The sequence below is a fragment of the Callospermophilus lateralis genome, chromosome 12, assembly GCF_048772815.1.
Source record: "Callospermophilus lateralis isolate mCalLat2 chromosome 12, mCalLat2.hap1, whole genome shotgun sequence".
Lineage (NCBI taxonomy): Eukaryota > Metazoa > Chordata > Mammalia > Rodentia > Sciuridae > Callospermophilus > Callospermophilus lateralis.
The window spans coordinates 98,015,334-98,041,292 of record NC_135316.1 but is presented as its reverse complement, the minus strand read 5'-3'; the positions used below and the strand labels follow the sequence as shown (position 1 = coordinate 98,041,292).

General features: G+C 39.3%; 1 protein-coding gene across 1 annotated transcript in view; it reads right to left on the bottom strand.

The window, feature by feature from the left end:
* The window catches only part of Hs6st3 (heparan sulfate 6-O-sulfotransferase 3), a 651,373-nt gene that overhangs the window by 285,849 nt on the left and 339,565 nt on the right, over window positions 1-25,959 (bottom strand). The gene's annotated exons all lie outside the window — the stretch shown is intronic.

Genomic DNA, 25,959 nt, shown 5'->3' with positions numbered 1-25,959 from the left:
GTTGCGGGTGGGGTGGAGTAGGGTAGGGTGGGAAGGAATGAACAGGTGGAATGCCGAGGATTTTTTAGGGCACTGAAACCATTCTATATGATACTCTGGTGGTGGATATGTATCATTGCACATTTTTCCAAACCTACAGAAAGTACAGCATGAGGAGTGAACCCTAACGTGAGCTATGGACGTGGGTGTTAATAACATGTCAATACTGGTAGGTTCATCAATTGTGGCAAATACATCACTTTGTGGGGCAAGTTGATGACAATGTGGGGCAGAAGGTGAAAATCTCAGCTCCTACTTCTCAGTTTTACTGTGAACTTAACCCTGCTCTAAAAGTAATTCTATTTTAAAATGCAAACACATACGCACACACATCTATATATGACACAAATTTCTTCTGTCAAGGCAGCCCATCTCTTAAATGAGTCACATTGCCCACAGAGATACACAGGAACATAATGTGCTGGGTAATGTAGTAGTGAACCACAAAATATGCACTTCAAATATCAGATTTCTCAGTCTTCTAAGTCTGAAAGTACATTTTTTTCTTCCTTCACAAAAAAAACTAAACATCTCTTTTCAAAACAAAAATTTGATCATGTCACAATCCTTATTTAAAATGCTTTAGTCACTCCATGTGACATGAATGGACATGCGGCCTTGGGGATTCTGTTCTGATACCTCTTCCACCTGCTCCCAAGCTGCTGCCCTGGTGTTCTCCCATCTCTGAACACACCGCCTCCTTTCAGTTCAACAGAATCCAGCTTCTTCACCTGCTGGGTCTTTGCACCTGCTGTCCCCTTCTGGGGGAAGCCTTCCCTAGTCAGCCCCACCTTCATCTGGGAGGCCCCCAACTATCTTTCACATCTCTAGAATCAACTGCTGACTGTCATACCCTCAAAATTTGATTGTTCCCATGGTTACATACATTCACAAGCCCTACTCCTTTCCTTCAGTCGATCAGCTTGACTCTATATTATAGTCTCGTAAGTGAAGAAGTTCCACAAAGATGAGAATAAGTTGCTTTTGCATCTGAATATCCACCTCAGCCCCCGGTAGCTGGCTTACTGGACCTTTTCCATCAATATCAATTGTTGGTGGATTAAGAAATTTGTATTGTTTATGACATGCTAAAAGTAATACTGGGGAAAGTGGACACCTGTTGAGAAACACTGAAGAAGTCATGAAGAGTAACCAGTAGTGAAAGACATAGGCACGGCTGTGAATTTTTTTTCTATTTAACAATGTTTCCTAGAATATCAACAACAGAAAGTAGAATTGTACCCATGAGGATAAAACTCCCCTTTTAGCTTTACATTTTCCTATAGATTTCTTTTTTACCTACTTAATGAAATTGATGGAAAGTCATTTTGGAAGCTGGTTGGCACCTGGATAGATCAAGCTGACTCTGCCCAGAACATGACCTTAATCAAGTCATTTGATTATTATGGGTTTCTAATGGCACTTTCAAGAAACCAGACAAAAAAAAATGTCTTAGAAGAGACAATGCTATATCCAAGCTGAGACTTACCCCCACTCCCAGAAAAAATTAAATAAGGCATATGAACACGAAGAGATTGGAAATTATTGTCATATGAAAAGAAAATACATTCCATTTGGCTTCAAGGAGCCAGACTTGAAAGCTAATGATCTCAGTATCATAGCGGGTTTCTCAGGCTCCACTGGGAGACATGGCAAAGAAAGTTAGATTGACAGACCAAAATAATGAGCCTGCATTTGCCCCAGGAGAAAGGACCCTGAAGATCAGTGTCATAGGTAACTAGTAAATATCATTGCTGGTGTAGAAACAGGCAACTCCCTGGGTTATTACCAATAAGAATATTTATAGAGTGCCCAGAGTGGATGAGAGGCACTGTGAAGAATATGCTTAAGGACAAGAGTGAAGAGAGAGAAAAGAGCGCTTTGCTGAAAACTTCAGCAGCAGTAAGGAATTTTCTCCACTTACTCTTTTATTTTTGGAGTTGATGAAGCACAGAGGGTGCAGACCTGAGAGCAAGGAAATGAGCCTGTTGTGAAAGAACAGAGGTGAGCAGGATACAAAGAGAACAGAGAAGAGAAGAAAGAAACACAGGTGAGGGGAGTGAGCACCTGGCCAGAGAAAGAGGATTTTGAAAATAATTGGTTTCCCTTTCGTCTCACCGCACCTTCTAGTTTCCAAAGCACTTCGCGCACAAGACTCATCCACCTCACATCAAACCTGTGAGACAGACGGGAAGGATCACACCCCAATCCTTCTGTTTCAGCTGAGTACCTGAAGCTCAGAAAAGCAGCAAGTTGTCCAGAGTCCCAGATCCAGCCAGTGGAGAAGCAGCGTGGATCTGCACACTGTTTCTCATAGCAGATGTTTCAAAAGAAACACCAGGTAGGCGTGAGCCCCTGGAGCTGCTGGTGTTGCTACCAGTCTTCGGGTTAAGCCTGGCTGCTCTGGAGAAGGAGAAGCCCTCACGGGCAGACAGCCCTCGATTCAGTTTTCCTGCTCTTAACTCATCCTACAAATGTTCGCCACAACCCTACTATGGGCTCACTTGAGCGAAAAATGAACCCTGAATCCTCCCTAAAAGAAACACACTCTTTCCCTCTGTACTTAGGGAGAAAAGCAAGCAACAAAGCTCTTGTTTGTGATTATTTTTTTTTAAATAATCGAACACATTTTTTAAAAATTCTATCATAAACTTTTCTCAACAGTCTTGACAAGAATTTTAGATTGTGTGCTCTTTGATTTCAGATAGTTCATCTTCCTTTGACTCAATTGGTGTCTAAGGCAGAGGAGAGACGATATATGCTGGTCCACTCAGATCCTGAATTTTATGAGGCAGTGGAAATGGAGAGATTCTCATTTCCCATCAAAACTCTAAATCCTGTTTATATGGTAGAAAATAAGGGTTTTTGAATAGAGAAGCTATTTTTGCAATTAATCAATCTTATTTGTAGTTTGGAATGAATCTAAACAAAAGGTGTCCAAATCACTTCATTCTCTTTAGTACCTTTTCCATGGATGTAAATGTTTCTTTAGTCCTTGGGGATGTGCTCAAATGAACCCACACCTGGGGCAGCTCACACAAGGACTTCAGATTGCAGGTGAGTCACTTTCCAGGACTGTGTTAAACTTCCCCACAAACTGGTTTTAAAGAGAGACCTAACACAAAGTGGCGAAAGGTGGGTAGAAATGGGGGTCAAGTAGCCAAGTGGACAAAGAGGCACTCTAATAAAAACTGATGTTTGAGCAGCCACATTCCCGAAAGCTAACAGAACAAGCATTTCATGAATTGTCAATCCAAAACACAGAAGTTAAATCCGCTGAAGCGCACATCACACACACGTGCACACAAGCATCCACACATATACACATACACATGTTATTAAATTTTTTTAAGTGGAAAGCTTATTAGCCCCCGTGGTGGACAATACTAGTGTTTTCCAGCATCTGAGAGGTTCCCCAGGCCTGAGCACACAGAAAACTGCACTGCTCAGTGTGCCTGCCATTGGTGGGCCCATGTGACCAGTTCTGGCCAATGAGATGGGAGCAGAGTTACTACTGGGCTCAGGTGGTGAGAAGCTCCTGCACAATTCCCCAGTCACCCTGTCCCACTGCATGGTGACTGCAGGGGTGTTCTGGTGAGAGGGAGGTAACACAAGTGAATTGACTGTATGACCAACACGTGAGACAACTGCCCCCCAAATTCGTCTAGACATTGATTGAATTTGATTAACTTATTGATTAAAATTTGTCCACTTGTCCATATTTCAAATCACCAAGTTCTCATAATTCCATCTCATCAATATTTCTCAAATCTATCCACTGCTAACCATTGTCACTGTCTCGAGTCAGGTTACTGTTCCCTCTCTGGTGGGACATGTCTCCCTGACTCTGTTCTAATCCATTCTAAACTATTTCCTGTATAGTCAGTGTCATTATTTTAAAGTTCAAACCTGAGCTTTCATTTTTCACCTAAAATCAAGCAATGATTTCCCACTGCTCCAACCATCAAATGCAAAATCCACCCACGGCCTTCAAAGGCTTCTATAATGGGGCCTCCACTTACCTCTCCATTCCTATGTCTTGACATTGCTCTCTCTATACTTTGGTTCTTTCTATAAGTACCTGATTTTCCTAGAACTACCAATGTTCTGTTTCGTTATTGCCTCTTCCTGTCCAACCTCCTCAATTTCCTCTTGACTAACTACTTAAAAATCTGTTTGGGCAAACACCTCCTTTCCTGACTTGGTAGGGCCTAATTGTGTGTTCCAGGTCAACTTCTGCTCACTCCTGTTAATGGTCACTATTTTAGGACATATAATTGCCTGTCTCATTGACACTCCTGTGCTAAAGAGAGAGCTCCTTGACATAGGGACTGATTTCTACTTATCACTCCATCCCCAGGGACTCTCAGTAAACCTTTAACAAGCATTTGCCAGATGGATGGATGGAAGGAAGGAAGGATGGATGGAAGGATGGATGCATAAATGCTTACATCTGATGTGCCTTTCCTAGTTTTCCTTCTCAGTAACTCCAAAGAAAGACAACAGAAGGAAAGAGAAAGGGCTTAAGAGTCTAATCAATCTGTCTTTAATTCTCCTACTACCACTTGGAAATTGTGTAACTCGGGGCAATTAACCTGATCTTTCTTTCGCCCCTAAAGGGCACGAGTAAAATGGGAGTAATCTCATCTCCCTTATGGAACGGTTGTAAAAACTGGAGTTGTAAACATAAAATCAGCAGAGAGTGAGAAGCCCAAAGCAAATGCTAAGTATAAATGATAGTAGAATATTATTCTTGTTATTATTATTGATCAAATAAGAACCAGTCCAACAGCGACAGTGAAAATGCACTTACTTGGAAGTGAGATCAGATTTCATTTCAAATAGGAATGGAGTAAACAATTAGACTGGAGATGAGTTCAGAGAACTATGAGGATAATGGACATCTTCTCTTCTCCCCTGCCAGCCCTGTCTGTTCTCCTCATCCTTTATATTTCTCTAAATACATTAATTTTTAAGCAACATTTCTTGGTTTTTGCTGCTCAGGACTCTGCATAATTATTTCCTTTCTTCTCCATGTTCTGTTCTCTTGACAACCATAAAAAACTTCTCTCTACATTTCTCTTTTTATATTTTGGGTCAAAAAAGAAGCAGACAATTAATGAACACAAATGAAGCTGGGGAATCTACCCTCATTTAAAACACTAAGTCTTAATTCAGGTTCTTAAATGTTCATATCAGTTATTCATCCAACACATATCGATTGAGCACCCACTGCTTCAGGCCTGGGGCACTGCGCTACATACTATTTTTTTCTCTAAGCAAATTAGTTACAAATTACTGGCCATATCTAATTAGGATAAAATTTCTTGGAGGAAAAGTTAGTTCCCGTTCTTGATACCTCAACCTTCTTTGGCACTCATGCAGAAAGATAAGGTTTGGGGGGCTAGAGTTGTGGCTCAGCAGTAAAGTGCTCACCTAGCACGGGTGCAGTGCTCACCTCAGCACCATATAAAAATTAATAAATAAAGGTATGAAAAAGAGGTTTTGATTTGTCTTCTTTTGCTGTTTTATTTGCTTGTTTTGTTTTGTTTTTTGATTTTTTAATAAACCATGCAGCTAATAGGCAATATAGTACTTCATTTTTCAGCAATATGAGACTTGATGTTTTTAGAAATTAATCCCTCCTTGATTAAACCAAAGACAGAAGGCCATGCCTGGCTGTCCATTCTTGCACTCTAGTAACCTGATCCTATACATAAATGCACTTACCACTTTCACAGGAAAGTGAAAGTAAAGTCTACAGGTGTTAAGAAAGCATAACAAAGCATAGAATACTGTCGCCTCTGAAAGAGTACAGTGGTTTTTAGCTTTTGCTTCATGTTAGTTGAAGCTGCCCTTCCTAACAGTTCTGATAACTGAATACAAAGTCCTTTCATATCCCTCTCTTCTTCTGCTGTCCCATTCCCCAACCCCCAAAGCACACTGCCTTCTCTATTAACAAATGAAGCAACAGTGCAGTGGAATTCTAAAGGCTCTCCTTGCAGCTAGTGCTAGTCAGAATGTGACTGCAGGAGGAGGCAGGGAGTTTGACCTCTGTTAGCCTCTGGATACTCATAAGGAAAAAGGAAAGAAATGCTACATGGCCAATGTTTTAACAAAAGAAGCTGATTTCCAAAAAAGTAATGCATACAGGAAGTTGAAGAGGAGTAATTAGCCTTTCTCAGGAACTCACGTCCAATATTAAATAGCTCTGACTTGCCTGAAATTCTTCCTAACCACTTGCTCCAATCCTTCCTCTGCGCGAATTGCTGTGAATTATTTAGAGGAACTCAACGACACTATCAAATCATGGCGTTGTCATCCTCAGCTCCACTCCACCAGCTTTTGATATCAACTTTTCCTCGGGGATTGGTTTCCCATCATTAACAGCACAAATAGATTTCTCTTTCTATGATTCAAGACACTAAGCCACAAATAGATCCCATCCAAGTGAGCAATGCTTAGCGACATTCACAAGATCTCATGTCACCACAGGTAGTACACTGTCTCGAGGAATGATTCAAATCTCGGTTCTCCATCTCAGAGAAGTTTCAGCAGCCCATCCACTGCATATGTCTAGGGAGCCCAAGAAGCTGTCAAGAGAAATTAACCTAATTATCTGTGTTCCTGGAGTCTTAAGTCTCCAACCAGGATGAAGATTGTCTCTTTTTATCATGACTATTTCAGATTTATTCTTCACATTTAACAGCTTTCACCAGCTATGAGGATGCACATCGATTCCTTCATCAAAAGCACAGTTACTTCTCATTTTCATGTTATTGTTACTCTCTGCAAGTACAAATATACGAGCTGCCAAGGTATCTATGCACCTCCACAGGTGAGCCCATGATCTTCTAAAGCAATCTGAAATGAAGACTGAAAAGAGACCAGGGTGGTTGTTTTCTTTCTTCTTTCTTTCCTCCTTTTAGCTACATAAATGTGTTTGGATGGGGCTGAGCTAATTATCATAAGTTTGATTTCTTCGTTTTGGGATGTGACCCAGCTGTTTGGTTTAACTGAGTTAACTTACCTAGTTTACCAGGTGGCAAAGTTATGAGGATTTCAGTTGATATCATTGTTGGACCTGAGTCAAGTCTCTGATTAGTACATACCATTAACAACAAGAAAGTTGGAACAATTTTGGAGGATTTTTCCATTGTAATTCTGGTTGCTGGGTAATGCAGCTATTTTTCAGGGCTGTATTCTGGCCAAATAGCTTCTGTTGATGTGAGCCTTAACAGACTGCTGATGGTCAAGGGGCAGGCGGAGGTTTCCAGGGAAATAAAAGAAAACTTGTGAAAACTGGCTTGAAGACACATTACATATTTATTATCAAGAAACTAAACTATTTTGCTTGTATTAGCGCCCAAGGCCTTAAGGAAAACGTGCATTTATGCAATCTATTTTAAGAGCTTCTATGAACCTCCTGTCATTCCTGGTTAATGTGCACAGAGCTACATAAGCACAGACTTTCCTGTTACAAGGCATTGCCTGGACCATGAAGCAAGCTTCTGAGTCATTGCCCATCTCCCTGGTCCTAAACAAAAAAAAAAAGAAAGAAAGAAAGAAAAGAAAAGAAATTTAAAATAGCTCAGATAATTGAATCCATTCAGAATCCAAGAATACTCAAATCTCTGTGTTAGGCATTAGAGCAGGAATCTCCAAATGCAAAAGATACATTGAAAGGCCAATTTTGGAATTTAAAAAATTAGCCTCACTGAGTGGATAGAGTTGCATTTTAGCCTTGAACTTCGCTTTTTCTACTTGGTGAAATCCTTATAACTCTCAACTACTTTTCCATAAAGTACTATGTGTAATAGTCAATTAACAGACAAAATAACTTTTGGGTTTCTCATCTGAGCATTGTGCTCAGATTCTATTGACCTTTTGCAATATTTTTAAAAGTTTTAAGTCTTAGTTTCTCACCTGAAAATTAAAAATATGAAAATCAACTAAAGGTTATTTGAAAGTAATAACTAAGACTAATCTAGGTAGAGAAAAACTTTCCAATTCCTTGTTTTCCCATTGAAACAAGCCTCCCTGGGGCAACCATGTCAGAAGTGTCATACTATCTGAATTTCTGATTTCTCTTCATTATAGCCAAATAGTTCTTCCACCTAGTCTGTTGGCTGGAAACAAGAATGCCAAATGATTAACTTACTACATTAAATGTCTATTACTGAATACTAAACACTAATTTTTTCTTTGCATTCTCACAAAAACACTAGTTCAGGAACTTTGTATAATTCAAAGATCCCTTCTAAATCCCACAGAGATTTGACCCACACAGATTTGGCATACTTTCTCTGGGATCCTTTTCTTGCTCTTCATCTATAGAAGACATCCTCACGATTTCTTTTCTACTGTTTTATCCATTTGAAAACAATCCCTCTAGTTGCTAAATTAATCTCTCAATCCTAACCCCATCGCCCCATCCCTTCTTTCCATGAACCCTCTGGTGTCCAGGAGAAAGAATCCTCCTCCCCTAGCTTTGGCCTCATCTCACTGAGCTCCTCCAATCCTGACACATCACCACCTCTAACGACTCCCTGTCGCTCTCAGCCCTGTGCTTAATGCAGAGCAGTAACATTAAGATGTGTCCAACAAGGGAAAGGAATTGAAGGAGGGGGGCACATAAAATGAAGAGGATTCATTGACCAGCAAAAATCAATGAAGCAAAAATGGACCATTTTCCTCCCATTGATTTTCACTGCTCATTGTCTGTTGACAGCCATCTCTGCAACTTTCCACTCCTTTCGTGGTTCCTAAGGAAGCCAAGTGGCAACACAGGCTCACAACCCTTGGTCAGACCCTTTCCATTCCACTAAACTAAAACCACATCCTGGAAAGAAATTCACACAGAACAAACCACTGTAGTTTCTCACTTAAGAGTAAACTGCAGTCGGCACGTTCCGGAGCAACGCCGTGTGCGCTGTTTTCTGATGAAATCTCACTGCAGCTCTCACTCGGTGGCCTCTTGACTTCAGCCAGCTCCCTTCTCAGTATGCCATCCCAGGGGAACCAAGACCTACCCTTTTCTGGACTCAACCTCCCTATTCCAGAGATATCACATTTTACAAAAAGTGCCATCCATCATGGACAAAAGCCAGGAAGCGTAAGTCCCTGCCAGGAGCAGGGGCAGATATTCTGAGTAATTGCATGCCGCCTCTGTAGACCTAGCTGCCGCTGGAGCAGCTGGAGATGAGGTGAGAGGAGGAGAAACCTTCCACGGAAGAGGTTGCAGTGGCAGACACTTCAGATTTCATCTCAAAGGCAATCAGGTGTGTGTCAAACTCCTTACCTATTTTTAAACTGCACATGCATTCTAAAACAAGCCCGCATATACTTTTTTAAGAAATTATTTACCGTGATGTGTCATGCAGTCACTTAGGCTCCAGAGAACATTGGCACGGGTGCTCAGATAAAGATAAACTCTTTTTGATACATGTCTGGAATACGGAGGAACTCAGCCCTGGCAACATCCATCACCCTCTGTTTTCCAATAAGAAAAAAAAACTAATACCACCTAAGTCCCAATTTCCTTATTAGCATTCCACGAGGGGTATTCAAGGTTGTGCCTTTAACTGCATATCAGTCAATGACAGGGCAAGAGTGCTCCCTGTGTAATTAAACCCGCCCATGTTCAGGCAGATACTTCTTGGCAAGGTAGTAGCCATGAAATATTTACAAGGAAGTAGAGAAGGGCACACTGAGCTTTGGAAAGAGATTTGTAGCATGAACACAGTAAATACCTAAATAGAATATTACCAAATATACTTAGCAAATGTACTATATATCTGAATGCTCTAGAAAAAAGAACAATGCCTACAGAAATGATCAAACCATGGCATCTTGGCAAAGGTCCTCTATCTCTTAACTATAGCACTAAGATATTCCTAATGTATGCTTACTGGATGAATCTGGTAAATGAAGTTGTCCCACAAGTAATCAACCACCATCTTTTCATTCCATCTTTCTTCCCTCTCTCCCTCCTTCCTTCCTCCTTCTACTTTTTGGTCTTTTTATGATTCTCCTCTCCTTTCCTGAGCATTGATTGTGTGCCTAAGAGTTGGGCACTATGCTAGATACTAAGGACATAAAGTTAGGATATTACCATAGCTCCTGAGGAACTTCCATATGGAGGGAGAGATAGTTAAATCAAGAAAATAGCCCAGGCCTCTTGGCACAAGATGCATCCAAGAGGAAGTTTTTTCTTGACCTCAGTTTTAAAGGTAGAATATCTAGTCAGCTAGTTAAAGCAGGGTAGGAGACTCAGAAAGAACTTCAGGTGAGAAGACACAAAACATGCTATGTTCAACAACCATATAATTTGGTCAGATCCAAACTGTACATACAGAAGGGAAAAGGAAAAATTAAGAAAAATGAGGCTAAAGAGAATAGCCAGGGGCAGTTGCATACCTACCAATGTAGCATTCCGAAGCTAAAGAATTTGAACTTGACCTTGAAAACTAAAAATTTGCAAAAATCATATAATCAATTCAGGGCATGTGGTTCTAGTTACCAATTACTATTGCCTCCTGCTGCCATATGACCTGACATAAGAACAGAGAAGATAACATATATATCTTCACCTATTGACATTTAGCTTGGTTTTGTCTCTTGCCATAATAATAGTATGTGGGTGGAGGTGGCCATGGCCACCCCTGAGCCAGGCCTTCAGAAGCGGCCAATGTTTCCACACAGGTTTCTGCCTGAGAAGAGTGAGCCCCAAATAGCTTCTCCAGACCCAATCCTAGTCATACCACAAACCCAAAGAAGGTCAGTTAAAATAAATCAAACCTCACTTTCTACAGACCCACAACCCAGAAAAACAAATGCACTTTGTTGTAAGTCTGAGACCTAAGGCAGTGTTTATTACACTGTCCCACTGTGGCAACAGCTGAGTGACATAGAACTGAATCTTCTCCCCAACCTTAACCCCTGATTTTTTAACAAAATAATCAGGAGATGGTCAACTCAGACACTACTAAAAGCTCATTTTAGATGAAGTTAGCACTTTTAATAGAGACAATATATCCCACTATGTTAATTAGGAAAGTACAGAGGTATGTTGAAGCTCCCTAGATAAAATAACTTTCTTGTAAATGAGGGATATCCATCTTTTGAGAGTTAAGTCTCTTAAGGAAATGAAAGAATGCTGGGAGAGAGTTGCTCAATCATGCACTGGATGTGTAAGGGAAGTAGTCATACGCTGGTGTGTTTGCCCTGCTCATGATCCCCACCCTCTGTAATCACCCCAGAGCACCCTAAAGACAACCAGGGTGCCACTCCAGGAACCATGCTGCTACCTCTTGCTTCTGCTCCCCAGCATGGAGGACTGGAACCCAGGATGTGTAAAGTGAGACGAGAGAAAGGCAAACAGGTAAGAGAGCTGGGGCTGGGAGTGCTGCTCAGTGGTAGAGCGTTTGCCTAGCACACGGAGGCGCTGGGTTTATGCCCAGCACTGTGAAGGAGAGAAAAAAATCCACCAAAGAAAAGCTGATCCATAGTGGGGAGAGCGGGGGACAAGGGACAGAAATACAGAAAGAAGCAGAAGCTAGCAGTTGTTTGTCCCCTGAAGGCAAAGTACATCATAGACAAAGTGTCCTGGTTCTTACAGCTGTCTCTTTCTATTCTCTCTAGCAGCACTTTCTGCCTTTTGACCCAAGATGTAACTTGAAATCATAACAATAAATTCTCCTTTTGCTAACACTTGAGAAAGGTTCCTTTACCTGAAACAAAAGAAACTTGAGGAAAATGCATGTCCACTGTGTGCCATATACGTGCCACACTCTAGGGGTACAAAGCAAATAAGACAGATACATAAATAAGCACTTTTAATAGTTCCTAAATTATGGGAAAATACAGTTATTATTTCTTTCCTAGACTTGGGTCCAGAAAGTCATCTTGGAATAACTGATTGTTTAGCTAAAATTAAAATGGCAAACTGGAGAGGGCCAGATGAATAGTTATCAAGCAGGTTGGAATCGACAAGGTCCAATGCCATCTAGGAGACCAGTAAGAGACCTGAGAAATGGCCTTGCCATTGAGCAATAATGGGCACTGTGTCTATTCAAGGAAATGTCAGTGCAGTAGTTAGGACAGCAGCAAGAGTGTAGTGGGATAAAGAAATGTGTGAGAAAAGAGAAAGCAGATAACTCATAGGACAGTGGAAGAGGTGAGGCTGTAGGTGGAGGGAGGGGCACATGGGATGGAATGAACAAGTTTTATTTGTTTGTTTAAGTGGGAAAGGCTTAACATTCTAAACATGAGGAATAGGTGTCATGGGCTGACATATCTTGAAGAGGATATCTTTTGTGTGAAATGATGAGCAGAAAGAACAGTACAATGAAATTGGGAAATAATGTGTCAAGAAGATAAAGGCAGTCCATTCAGAATGTGCAAATTTAGTCAAACTAAACTGTTCTTATTATAAACCAACTGCTCCGGAGGAAATTATTTTGGGGGAAAAATGCATTGCCATCCTCAAAAGGAATGTCTGAAAACTAATTACTATTCCTAACTTATTCATCCCCAATGCCTCACCAACATGATCCTTTGTAATAGATTCATATTTCAAAGTGTGGAATAAAAAAAAAAAATGTGCAACTAACAATGACACAGAGACCATCCTCTCAGGTATAACAGTGAGGGGAAAAGTGAATATGGAAAGATTTTTAACCCCGTTAAATTACAGGGTTGGCTTCCTTTTACAACCCTCATTTCCCAAGGGTATTGAATGTGTACCAAACAAATAATTGAAAATTTATTTTGCCAGCTTTGAAGAATCGCCTATATGTGTATAGCGTTATTTGATAAAGATTTAATTTTCCCTATTAAAATTGATTGTGTTTTTAGAGACAGAAAAATGTTAGCATGGAAAGAAAGCTACTTGGTGTGAAATCACCAGAGCATAGAAAACAAACAGGAATGCTCAAACAACGTTTTCTAGAACCATAATTAGGATGCTTTTAAGCCACTGCCATGACCCACCCACCTCTGTCATTATCACCACTACTACCAACAGCACCATGCTCATCACCACTGCCGCTGTCCCACCGCCACCCCCCTCATCATCATCACCACTGTCACCATCTCTATTGCCATCACCCTCAGCACTCCCACTGACACCATTTTGATTTCTATCACTATGGCCACATCACCATCAACATCATCACTCTCACCATCTCTTCTTCCATCTCTTCTGATAATCTCTGCAAACACCATTTTCCAACCAGCTAGATTCCTAGCCTAATTTCTGAACCATGAAATTTGACTCAGAAATTGCAAACATGGCTCTTCCCATTGCAACCAGGGTCTGGGCTCCTTTTGCTCTGGCAATGCCTTTCCTGCTGTACTTGTGGTTATTAAATACGCAAACACGGTAGCCAGGGTAGAAAGTGGAGGATTAAGCCTGAGGGTGAAAAATGGAGAACAGGATACCAAGTAGCCATGCTGCCATAATGACCTGCCTCTCAAACCACATTGGCCTGCTGCAGGAGGGATTTTGATAGTAACTTCCAAAAATAGCATGTGCAGCCAGGGCTTTATCTTTAATGTCCCAGCATTGATCAAAAAAAAGGGGGGGAATTCAACTAAGCCAATGACGGAGAAAACTAATTTCATGGTAAAATAATTCTAAAATGTATTTAAGGTGCACAGGCAAGACCATTTTCAAAGAAATCTGCATTACAAAACATGCACAGGAATTGAAGACTCCTTTCAGACAACCTCCAGCTGCTAAAGAGAAACTGTTCTCCTTTAGCTCTCTCCCACTGTTTCATGTAAACAATTTTATGAGGGAGAAAGAGCCTGCTTACCACATCGGCCCTTGTCAAAAGAAAGGCACAGTGTGGTGTAAATATTTTGTTTTGTTTCTTCCATTAGCAAACGTTTCTTTTCTTTGGTAAAAGACATGAATTAACAAAAAGAAAACAGTGGTGCTGAAATTATTTACTACCTTCCTTGAAGGAGATCAATATGGAAAAGTCATCTAAAATGATCTTTTTTAGCTCAGTGAAGTCATATCTTCCTGTGAACTGCTGTATTTTATGTTTAATGCCCAAAGATCCAAAATAAAGATTTTACTTCTTAAAAAATGTCCAAAATTCTAAATTACAGTTTCCACAGCCTTTGTGAACAGGGCTTCACGGTGTATGTACAGTAGATTTTTCTCCTTGTTTATGATGATAAGGACCTGCCCCAGCAGGTCTGTGCGGGCGGCTTTAGACTTGCAGTGGGAGCCGTAAATCAAACACAGCTTTGCATTGCCTTTGACTTTCAGTTTCCTTGTTTCCCCTGCAGAAAAAGGAGATGGTATTGATAGTGTTGTGATGTGTTTGTGCACACAGGTGTGTGTTGCCTGTTAAATGTTCAATAAAATTCAAGTGACCCAAGTAATTAAATTAAATGACATAATGAAATAAATGTTCTTAGTTCACTTTCTGTAATCTTATTCAAACTTATATCGATTTAGAGACACCCCATTTCTTCCTTCCTGTGACTTCTTATAATTTATGAGGGAAATGATGTCCATTTGAGGTTCCTAGCCCATCATGCCGTCAGCATTTGTACTCCTGTTCCTAAGCCCAATTGGTCATCCACTGGAATTCAACGCTGGAACTTCTCAGTTAGGATTCTGTGCAGCGATTTCTGATATTTTGAAATGCAAACCGCTACTTGGAAGAGTCAACAACAAGGTATATTTAAAGAAAGTAGAAGCTGTAATCATTAGAAAAACTTGGCCCTTGGATGTCAATGGACAAAAACTTAGGACTGAATTACACTGCCCTAGGACTGGGGGCTGAATGAGGTCAGGTTTGAATTCCTGGTTTCAGCTAGAATCTTGTTACTGATTAGACTGTTCTTAGTTCATACTTAGCCCCCACCCTGTTCACTGCTTTATTTCACAGGGAAGTTAATATTAAGTGTGTAGTGAATCGGAACTGTGGGTCAAGGCTTGGGTCAACAGTTGGGCTGCCTGTTTTATTTAATTTTCACTGTTCCATCTAGTAGCTATATGACTTAGGGCACATGCATTGACTTCTTTGCCTCAATTTCCTGATCTGTAAAATGGGGCCAAATACCATCCACGCAATACAGTCATCATAAAGATTAGGTGGGTTGATGTGAAGAGTGGTTATCATACAGAAAGTGCAAAGGTTGTTACTATCACCACTTACTATTATAATTAATTATTACGTTGGCACCTGTCCCTTTAGATTATAGGCTCATTGAGTAAAGGGACCAGGCTCTGCATGTTCAGGTAATATGTATAATGCCCTGCACACGATACAAGTTCAATAAATTAAACATGTCCAGTTTCTAGTTTTTATTAGAAACCCTACTGGGGTAAAGAAAAAAAATGACCAGGGGCACAATTATAAAAGAATAATGAGAATTCCAAAAATATCCCATTTTGCAGCATGATCTTGCTTCTATTTTCCTATGAGACTAATTAAAGAGAATCAGGACTCAGGACAGACTTAAGCAGAGGACAGTGCCAAGTGCTAATGCGGCATCCCCGCGAGTTGTCCTGCGCTCCCTTTCCTTCTGCTCCTGTTGAGTGACGCTGCTTCAGAGGTAGCTGTTTCCTGTTCAAAGGCGAATGGGACACCACAAGAATTGGGAAGTGTAATCCAGTTTTGAAACTTCAGAGAAACCACAAGGAAAGGATCCGGATGCAGGACAGACATACTGAACACCAGCAGGTGCAGCTGAGGAAGCAATAGCGGGAAGTTGGTGAGGGGGTCAGCCTTGCAGTGGGCATGGGGAAGACCAAAGAGATGCAAGCAAAGTTGAAATGATTGAAAAAAGGAAACTGCTTCCTAGTGGTGCCGTGGCTTCCAGAACATTATATTTTTGTGGTTGTTGTTGTTGTTTTATGTTTTTCCTAAAATTTTTTACTAATAACTAGAAAGAAACTGAATTCTCCTTGGGGGGCACCCAGCTTCTTATACTGTGACCAGCAAATTCTCAGGTGTGACACCTGTACTCTTCCCGTCATGGAATGTCTGCCAGGTAACATGGCAATATGGTGCCTGCCACCTTTCAGTCTCATTAAGGAAAAATTGACAAATAAGTATTGCACATATTTAATGTGTATCACCTGATATTCTGAGATATGTGTACATTGTGAAATGACCACTGCAAGCAAGCTATTCAGCAACAGCCCTCACCACATTTAGTAGCCATTTCTCTCCTTTCCTCCTTCATCCCCCTCTTCTCCCTCTTTTTCATCCTTTTTTTTATTCCTTTCTTCCTTCCTTTCCCTTTTGCCTCTAAAAAAAAAGAAAAGAAAAAAGAAAGAAAGAAAATGCTAATGGGCATGGGTGGGGCACGCCTGTAATCCCAGCAGCAGTTCAGGAGGCTGAGGCAGGAGGATCACAAGTTCAAAACCAGCCTCAGCAATTAGCAAGGCCCCGTGTCTCCAAATAAAAAAATTAAAAGTACAGGGATGTTTCTAAGTGGTTAAGAACCCTTGGGTTCAATCCCTGATACCAATGAATAAATGAATGAGAGAAAGAAAGAAAATAAGTACATAAGGGGAATCCTGACATTTGTGACAACGTGGTTGAACCGGAAGGACATTGCACTAAGTGAAATAAGCCAGACACAGCAAGACAAATCTGCAAGTTCTCATTTACACGTGGCACAGAAGCAGAGTAGAACAGTGGATGCCAGGGCAGCAGGCAGAAGGGAAATGAGAAGATGTTGGCCCAAGAGTACAAAGTTTCAGTTATCAAAGATGCTTATGCTCTGAGACCTAATGTCCAGGATAGTGACTCTTAACAACAGTACTGCTAACTTGAAATTTGCTAAGAGGGCAGCTCTTAAGTGTTTTCAAAAGAAGAAGAAGAAGAAGAAGAAGAAGAAGAGGAGGAGGAGGAGGAGGAGGAGGAGGAGGAGGAGGAGGAGGAGGAAGAAGAGGAAGAAGAAGAAATGAAATAAACATGTCATTTCTTTTAGATTATCATTTTCATTTGAAGAACCTAGAAAACTTCAGGGAAAAAAATCAAACTTACCTGTCATTCTATGGCTCAGAGACAGTATCATTAATATTTTTGGTTATTAACTTTTTTTATTTTAGAAGAGTTTACCACCATATAGAGATCACAATGTATACAGAATATCTGAAACTTCTGAGGTGGTATAACCAAGGGAGTACCTTGCCAGCACCATCCAGGCTCCAAGGAAGAAAAACGTGCCTTGCCCTATAGTGTTTAGGTTGCCTTTCTTCATCATACCCCATCCTTCCACCCCAGGCTGAGCCTAATCTGTTCTGCCTCCTGTGAGTTGCATCCATAATAATGTATTAAAAATTCAATTTTTAGCTGAGCATGGTGATGCATGCCTGCAATCCCAGCAACTAGGGAGACTGAGGCAGGAGGATCATGAGTTTAAAGCCAGCCTCAGCAACTTAGTGAGGCTCTCAGCAACTTAGCAAGATCCTGTCTCAAAAACAAAATATAAAAAGGGATGGGGATGTGGCTCAGTAAATAAATGTCCCTGGGTTCAATCCCTGGTACCAAAAATACATTAATAAACAATGATAATTTTTAACTTTACATAAATGAATCATGATGCTTTATCAGAGGCTTGCTTCTTTTTAATTCCTCCTGTGTCTGTGTGGGATTTACCCTTATTAGGATCAAAGCTATATTTCAGTTATTTTCATTAGTATGTACTCTTCCATTGTATGAGTAAGCTCATACTTGTTTCTTGATTCTAAATGCTGATGGACACTTAGAGTGTTCCTATGTCATGCTGCTAAGAATGTTCTTATGAATATTTCCTGGTGCAAATACGCAAAAGTTATCCAGGGATTCCAACTACTAAGGGAGTTGCTGGGCTCATGAGGCTTGAATTTATTTGAAACTCCAAAGTGTTTTCTAAGTAGTATTATACCACTCTCAACTCCCAATATGAGTGGATAAGAGACACATCTCACCCTAAATGTGTTATCCAATCTCCTTACTTTTCCAGTCCCGTGGGTATGAATGTGTGTGCTGATAACAACTGAGTCTCTCTTTCCCTCTGTGCACACACACACACACACACACACACACACACACACACACACAGAGCGGATATAAAGTGTCCTGTCAATATAGTATATTCATTTTGTTTACTATGGAGACATTTTCAAATTAATCAAAGGATATAAGAAACTTCTACGGACAGCTATGTCTTTGTAGTTTAAAACAATATAGCATGATTAGAAAAGACTGTCATGGTCAACATCATGTTTGGTCACATAAGTGCCCACATCAGAACCTGGAATCCATTTGACTTATCTCACTCCATTACTCTCCTTACCAACAGTTGATCAAATTCTACTGAGACTGCTCCTTAAATGCAGAGTGACTTCTAGACAACTGGTTCCCTCTCCTGCCATTTTATAAATATATAACCTCTTAAATACCTAGAACCACCTGGGTTGTTTCCACTTGTCAACTATTCCAGACTGATGCTATGAACCTCTCTGCACAGTGATATGCAAGCATTTCCTAGGATGTGTACTGAAAAGATGGCATTTGGAGTCATGGGTAATTTCCCTGAAAAATCCCAAAATGGAATAAGGGCTCTCTGCCACTGTTGTCACTTCACAACACTTAGTTGGTTGCTTTGTTGAGTGGATATAAGTGTATCTTATTCTGTTTGTAATTTCCCTAATAATATTATTTCACAGCTTGCCATATGTCTTTTATTTCCTTTTAATTTTATCTTCCTTTTTTATTCTATCTTCCTTTTCCATTGTTGGTTGTGTTTTTCTATTTTTCTACTGGATCAACTTTTTCTTAATGATTTGAAGAAGTTCTTTATGTAACCTGGATCTAGTTATTTGCCATCTCTATATGTTGCCAGTTTGTGACTTCTTTTTTTCTGTTTACAGAGTATTTTGATAAATAAAATCTTCATTTTAATATGGTCAAATTAAATCCTTACTAAATGATTGGCATTTCTGAGTCTTACGTTATTTGTGTCTTGTTCAAGAAATCTTTTTCTACCTTATGGTCATAAAAACATAAACCTGTATTTTCTTCTAAACATTCTATAGCTATTGCTTTCATTTTCAAATTTTAATTACTTTTAATTTACTTTTGGTATGGAGACAGGCACTTAATTTCACTGTTATCATATGATTGATCATTTTCCTAAGAACTATTTATGTTTCTTTTTGTTCTGCAATGCCATCTCTATAAATTGGTTTTAATATATGCCTGAATCTTGCTCTGCATCGTTTGTGAATCTTCCATCATTTGTGTTTAACTTCTTACATTGTCTAAACTAGGATGTAGGTTTGTAGGTCTGATTGTTTCTTACTTTCTTCTTCATGGGTGTCTTGGATATCCCTCATACTTCTTTTTACAAATAACACAACTCTGTTGAGCTTTTTATTAAATTAACAATGAACCTATAAAGTTACTTGGGAAAATTAACCTTTTTCCAGCAGAAATATGACAGTTTATGTAGTTTTAGATTTTCTTCAGATTTCTTTCAACAATAAATATGATCTTTACTGTTCACTTATTCTGTTTGGCTAACCTCACACACTGTCCAAATAAGAATATAGTATTATGAAACTTTTGCTGGATTTATTTCCAGTTACTTTATATGTGTTGTGCTAGTCACTTCTTTGAGCCAGCAGCATTTAGAAGTGCAGCTTGCTTCTACACATTGATTTTTCTCTAAAGTGACTCACTAATCTGTCTTATGAACCTAGCAATTTATTTATAGGTATTTGGGGATTTCTACATAGATAACCTTTAAGCAGTGACAGTTTTGTATTTTCCTCCAGTTTTTACTTTTGTTTTGTCCTATTGCATGGGCTAAAACCTCTAGAACAATGGGACCAAGTGGCGGCTGTGGGCATTCCTAACTTCTTCTTAACCTTAGAAAGGAGTCTTTGAAATCTAATAAAGTGTGCCACGTGCCTGCATGAATTCATCACAATGAATTCCACCTTATGCATGATTATAATGTACCAGTTAAAAAATAAATAACTAGAAGGGAGACTAGAAGTATAAGAAGGAAATAAGGGGAGGGAGAACAGATAGGAAAGGGGAGTACTAGGAAAGAAGTGGAGAAATTATTATGTGCATTTATGAGCATGTCACAGTGAACCCCACTATTATGTATATTATAATGCACTAATTAAAACATTAAAAGTATTCCTTTGAGTATTTCATCACTAGGTATCTCTTTGTTGTGGATTTGGTATAAATGTCCTTTATCAGACAAATAAAGTCTTATTATTCATTGAATTTACTAAGAATTATTCTTTTTTTAAGTCAAAAAGAGATGCTGAAGCTTATAGAATTCATTTTTCTTAACCCATTGAGAGGGTGGGGAGGCTACTGGGGATTAAATCCTGGTCACTTAATCACTGAGCTACATCTCCAGCCATTTTTATTTTTTATTTTGAGATGGGGGTCTCACTAAGTTGCTTAGGGTCTTGCTAAACTGTTGAGGATAGTTTTGAACTCACCATCCTCCTGCTTCAGCCTCCCAAGTGAACATATTGAGAGTTATTTAAATTCTTTAATGTGTTTTGGGCAATATACTATATTAATCTATAGTATTAAATCAACTTTGCACTCCTGACACAACAAAACTTGATCATTAAACACTATCTTTCTTAGAAGCATCTGGATTTTGTATGGTACAAATTTGATGGGATATTTGCATCTGCATTCATGAGGAGAGAGGTCTATACTTTCTGTTTCTCCTGACCCCCATGCCTTCTTGTCCCGTTTCTGTTATCAAGGTCATGCTGCCTCATGTAATGAGTTTGGGAGTGCTCACTCTTCCTTCAAGAGAAAGAATTCACATGGCATTGCATTACTGCTTCCCCAGCTATCTGGTCGAGCCACTCGGTCCTGATATGAAAGTCCAAGGTCTCCCAGAATTGGCGGAAATCTTAGGGTGAAAGCCAGCCTTGGAGCTCATCCACCTTGCAGGATTCCAGCTCTGCTTCAGCTTTGGCCTTTCAGATTCATTTCTTTTGTGTTAGCTCAGCAATGCACTTAGAAAGATTTTTTGAGTATTTTTTTTGGCAGCCTCTGGTATTGGAACCAGGTGGTCTATTATACTGCCAGACTTGGAAATCCCGGGGGCTGTGTTCTCCCGATAACATCTGACCTGCCTTTATTTGTAAGACCGTGTCTCCTCAAGCCCATCATGGTGTCTCAGGTATATAGTAGAGGCTCAGGTAATATTTATGAAATGAATAAATGAATACTACAAATGAATTAAACATATTTTGTTGCTGTCCTTGTAGTAATACATTATAATTTTACTAACATGCTAATCACCTCTGTAGCACTATCAGCTTTTGAAGGATGTGAAGCTGTTTATATCTGTTTATATGTCTTCTCATCCCCAACGTCTAGCACATAAATATACTGAATAAATGAGTGAATAAATATACAGATAAACCCATCTCTGTAGTTAATTTGAATATATGTAGGTTAAATTTTACCCAGATGCTTTCTCATCTGCTACCAAATCGGTAATTAATGCAATGCAGGGAAACCAAGATGTAAATTATTGAATTCTGCAGCAAAGTAAATTTACTGTCATTTAATTGGGTGTATCTCCCGTTCTGTAGAGTTGCTTATGTAAAGCTCAGATAATTAAAAGCCCACAGTGAGTTGTTCCATAGCGCTTAGGGTGCTTTTTTCCTTCCTGCCCCCAGGCAGCTAGTTTTGGGCAACAGACGTCCAGCTCACATGTGTTATGTGAACAAAGTTATGCTTCTTGACAACATGCTCAGAACTTCATCACTGAAAGAGACAGACTCAAACAGCCCTGTGCCTGGTGACCACCATGCCACACCTATGTCCTTACCAAAGCTGTCTGCAAATAGAAACTGGAGTCCTATGAGATAATTTTTAAAGCCACTGTCATTTGAAATGATGACTTCCTACAGTGTACTACCAAGAAATTAAGATATCAAAAATCAATACCAATGTACATGTGTTTCTCTGAAGGAAAGCAAATGCATGTGCAATAACTGACGGCATTCAGTATTTCTTTGCAGTACTGGACACTGAAGCCAGGGGCACTTCACATCCCCAGTCCCTTTTATGTATTTATTTTGACACAGGGCCTTGCTAAATTGCCCAGGCTGGGCTTGAATTTGCAATCTTCCTGCCTTAGCTTCCTGAGTAGCTGGGATTACAGGTCTAGACAGACCACTGCACCCCTGCCAGCATTCATTCTTAAAGGATATGGAAAACAGATCAGTGGCTCAGTGACCCAGGGTGTGTGCTCCTGCTCACAGCGCTGGGGATGTAACCCAAGCTTTCATACCAAGCATTCACTTGACCACTGAGCTACAGCCTCCAGTCCCCTTCAGCAGTTTTCCAAGTTTGAAAATATCAAGATGCTTCTTAAACCTGAGAATTTAGAGAAGATAAACCAACAAAACACAAATTCACAAAACATTACAGAATCTTGCAGAAAATATGTGATCCCTAAAAAGGAAAACAAAACAAAAAAAAAATCCAGGATAAAGATTAGTTACCAAATCAAAATAATTATTTTCCTATGTATAAAATCTTCAACAGTAGAAGAATTCCACACAAATAACTTATCGTCACAGAGTAAACTCATTTAATTTGCTAAATTTGCAGTAAATGTGCGGTAATCTGAAGCCAGCCTTCTCTGTCCATTGTTGGGTTTGCTTTTGTCTCCCACAGACCAACAAGAGCACAGGGGTTGAGTTAAAACACAAGCAGAAGAATGGTTCGATTCTGGGGAAAATATCACTCTTTCACAGAAATTATTTTTTAGCTGTTATATCATGTGTGATATCTTGGCTCCATCTTGAGCTCTTAATAAAAGATTCTTATGAAACTCCTGCCTTTAATAACTGCAATAGTGAATTTAGCTACCCCAAAAGTATTTAAAGTAAACGAATTTGCTCATTAATCATCATTACGCTTGCAAGAGAATCAAGCAAATAACCTTTCAAAATGTTTCTAAGGTCAAACTTCAAATCGCTCCTACAACTTTCAAATACTGAATTTTGAAAGGTGGTTTACAAATATATGCACACACTGTAGCAAGTTAATTAAAGCAGATTTTAATTACACCATTATTCAATTTATCATTTTAAAGTTACAAAAGCAAATGTGAACGCTGATCCACTTCTATACAAGCTTGAGGGGGCATCAGTCTTAGGATGGAGCTGGAGCCATTTGTGTGCCTACAGCTAGGAAAGGGACACACTACTCATTCCTACCAAGATTTGTTGGAAAAGGTGAGAAAAATTAGAGGCATCTTTTATCCCATGTAGGAATATGTAGGAATGAACATACTGCAAAACAGCAACTGTGGAAATATCAGAATTCATCTCCATTCCACAACTGCATGCTTAGTCCTCACCCAAGGATATTAACCTTGGACTGAACCTGTATTTTCAGATATACTCTGTAATTCTATACATTGTTTTACCCTCTACCCTAACATCAGTATGACTTTCACAGTTTGCTTGGATTTTTCCAATACAATGACCAAAATGATCTTTATTATAAGAAAATCATGATAGTTTTTTATGTTTTTATCAGTGCATTTAATTTTACATAATTGTGGGGTTCATTCTGACATATTCATGAATACGTATAGTATAGTTTGCTTCGTTTCAGTCCTCAATACTACCCCTTCCCTCTTCTCTTCCCCTACCCTGATTCCCTATCCTCATTCTGTGGCGCTTCCTTCTATAATTTACTTTTAAAATTGGTGCGTTATAGTTATACATAAAAGTGGAATTCGTTGTGATATATTCATACATAAACCTAATATAACTTGGTCAATTTTATTCTGCAGTTCCTTCCTCCCTCTTGATCTCCTTCCTCTCCTCCACTGTTCTCCTTTCTATGAGATGCCTTTTTAAAAACAATTGCTTATTTATCTCTAACTGCTGCATATGAGAGAAAACATTTGACCCTTAATTTTCTGAATCTGGTTTATTTCACGTATCATGATATGTCTCCAGTTCCATCTATTTACCAGCAAATGGTTTAATTTATTTCCTCTTCATGGCTAAGTAAAACTCCACTAGGTATGTATACCACATTTTCTCAATCCATTCATCTGTTGAGGGCACCTAGGCTGGTTCCATAACTGACTATTGTGAACTGTGCTGGTATAAACATAGGAATGCAGGCATCACTGCAATAGGCTGATTTTACTATTTTTGATAGTCCTTTTTTGAGGTGATTCAAATTTAGGGGTTTCAGAGTAAGAGAAATTTTCTCCCTTTCTTTGATGGCTGCCATGGAAATGGACACTTTCTTCCTTACTTATGATAAAATTAGTAAAAATCAAATGAGTGTAATTAGCAGTCTCAGAGGATCACCCACCACCAGGTCCCAGCATCTCTCAACTAGGACCAATTACAACTGGTGAAAGCTCTCTGGCTCTTGCCACGCCACCTCTTTCTTGCAAACCTCTTCATTTTTATCAGCATTGACTGCAATCCATTTCCCTGATGGCTTTAATAATGTCCCAGCTCCCTTGAAATGCATATAGCAGGAAATGGAAATATGATCCGGGAATTTCAAATCTCAAACTGCAATTCACAGATATCTCTCTTTTTCTCTCTCTCTCTCTCTTTCCCCTTCCCTCCCTCCCTCCCTCTTTTCTTTCTTTGTCTAGAACACCTGACAAATATAACAGATTAGACAAGACAGTCTCCTAGAACCTATTCCAAATGTTAAAAAAAAAAAAAGAGCAGAGCAAGAGCACCTCAGCTATGAACTGCTGCAGCTTGTCAAGGTTTTGTTCCTCCTCGATTATTTCCTGCCCCTGTGAGTCTGAACTTGATCTTAGCATTCAGAGAAATGGCCCCATGTGAAGACTGAGCAGAAAATACCTAAGGAAAATGTCTCTGGGTATTTTGTTATGAGATCGAAGCTTCATAAATCAAATGTAACACAGTCAATTCATGTGATATATATATATATATATATATATATATATATATATATATATATATATATATATATATATATAACCAAAACGAGGATAACGTGAATAAGCACTTAAAACAGAAAAACATAATTGTGCTTTTCTAATATCCAACATATTCTTGATTACATGTTATCAACTAGGTACCCGGAGCATAGTTACAACTCAATAAATATTTCAAGACAATGAAGACAAGACCCCAGTTGGAAAAGGCAGAATACAAAACAAGAATTGTGTCCACCTGAATAATGACAGGAGAAATAAACACTGCCATTCCAGCAGGCAACATGTTTTTGTTTTTGTTTTTAAACCTGTCTTCCCCTGGTTCCTTAAAACTACATGCAATACTACTGTGAAACAAAGTTATTGGGTAAATCGGTGGTTTTATCCACTACTTACTGAAGTCAGTAGCTAAGATCCACTTAGCATTCTTATTGAGGAAAAATAAATAACTCTAAGAAGTCCTTGACATGTTTTAAAAAAGAAGATAAAGAAAAACAAGTTTTACTGCAAAAAAAAAAAAATGCCTACATGCAATTTATATCTCAAGTAAAATATTTTAAATCTTCTTACTCAAGAGTATCTAATGATGAGACTTCCAGGCCTAAATTAACAGAGCCACTTCTCCTTGATACAGAAATAGGTTCCTATTGATCAAATTCAGCAGAGGGCAAACTAAGCAGTCTTGTCTGCCCATCTGTATGTGTTTTGCCAGCTCAGAATATCCCTAAAGAGGAGCAGAAGTGCTTGGAATCAATACTGTCCAATCCAATTTTTTTTCATGGCTATCAAAGAGAGTTTGGTAATTAAGAAGCAATTCCATTAAAATGTCTAGTACCTATACTATAATCAACAGGGACTCAGATGATTCTCTGTTTCTGAAATACTATTTATGTATTCACTTTGTATATTACATTTATATAACTGCCACATTGTCACCAA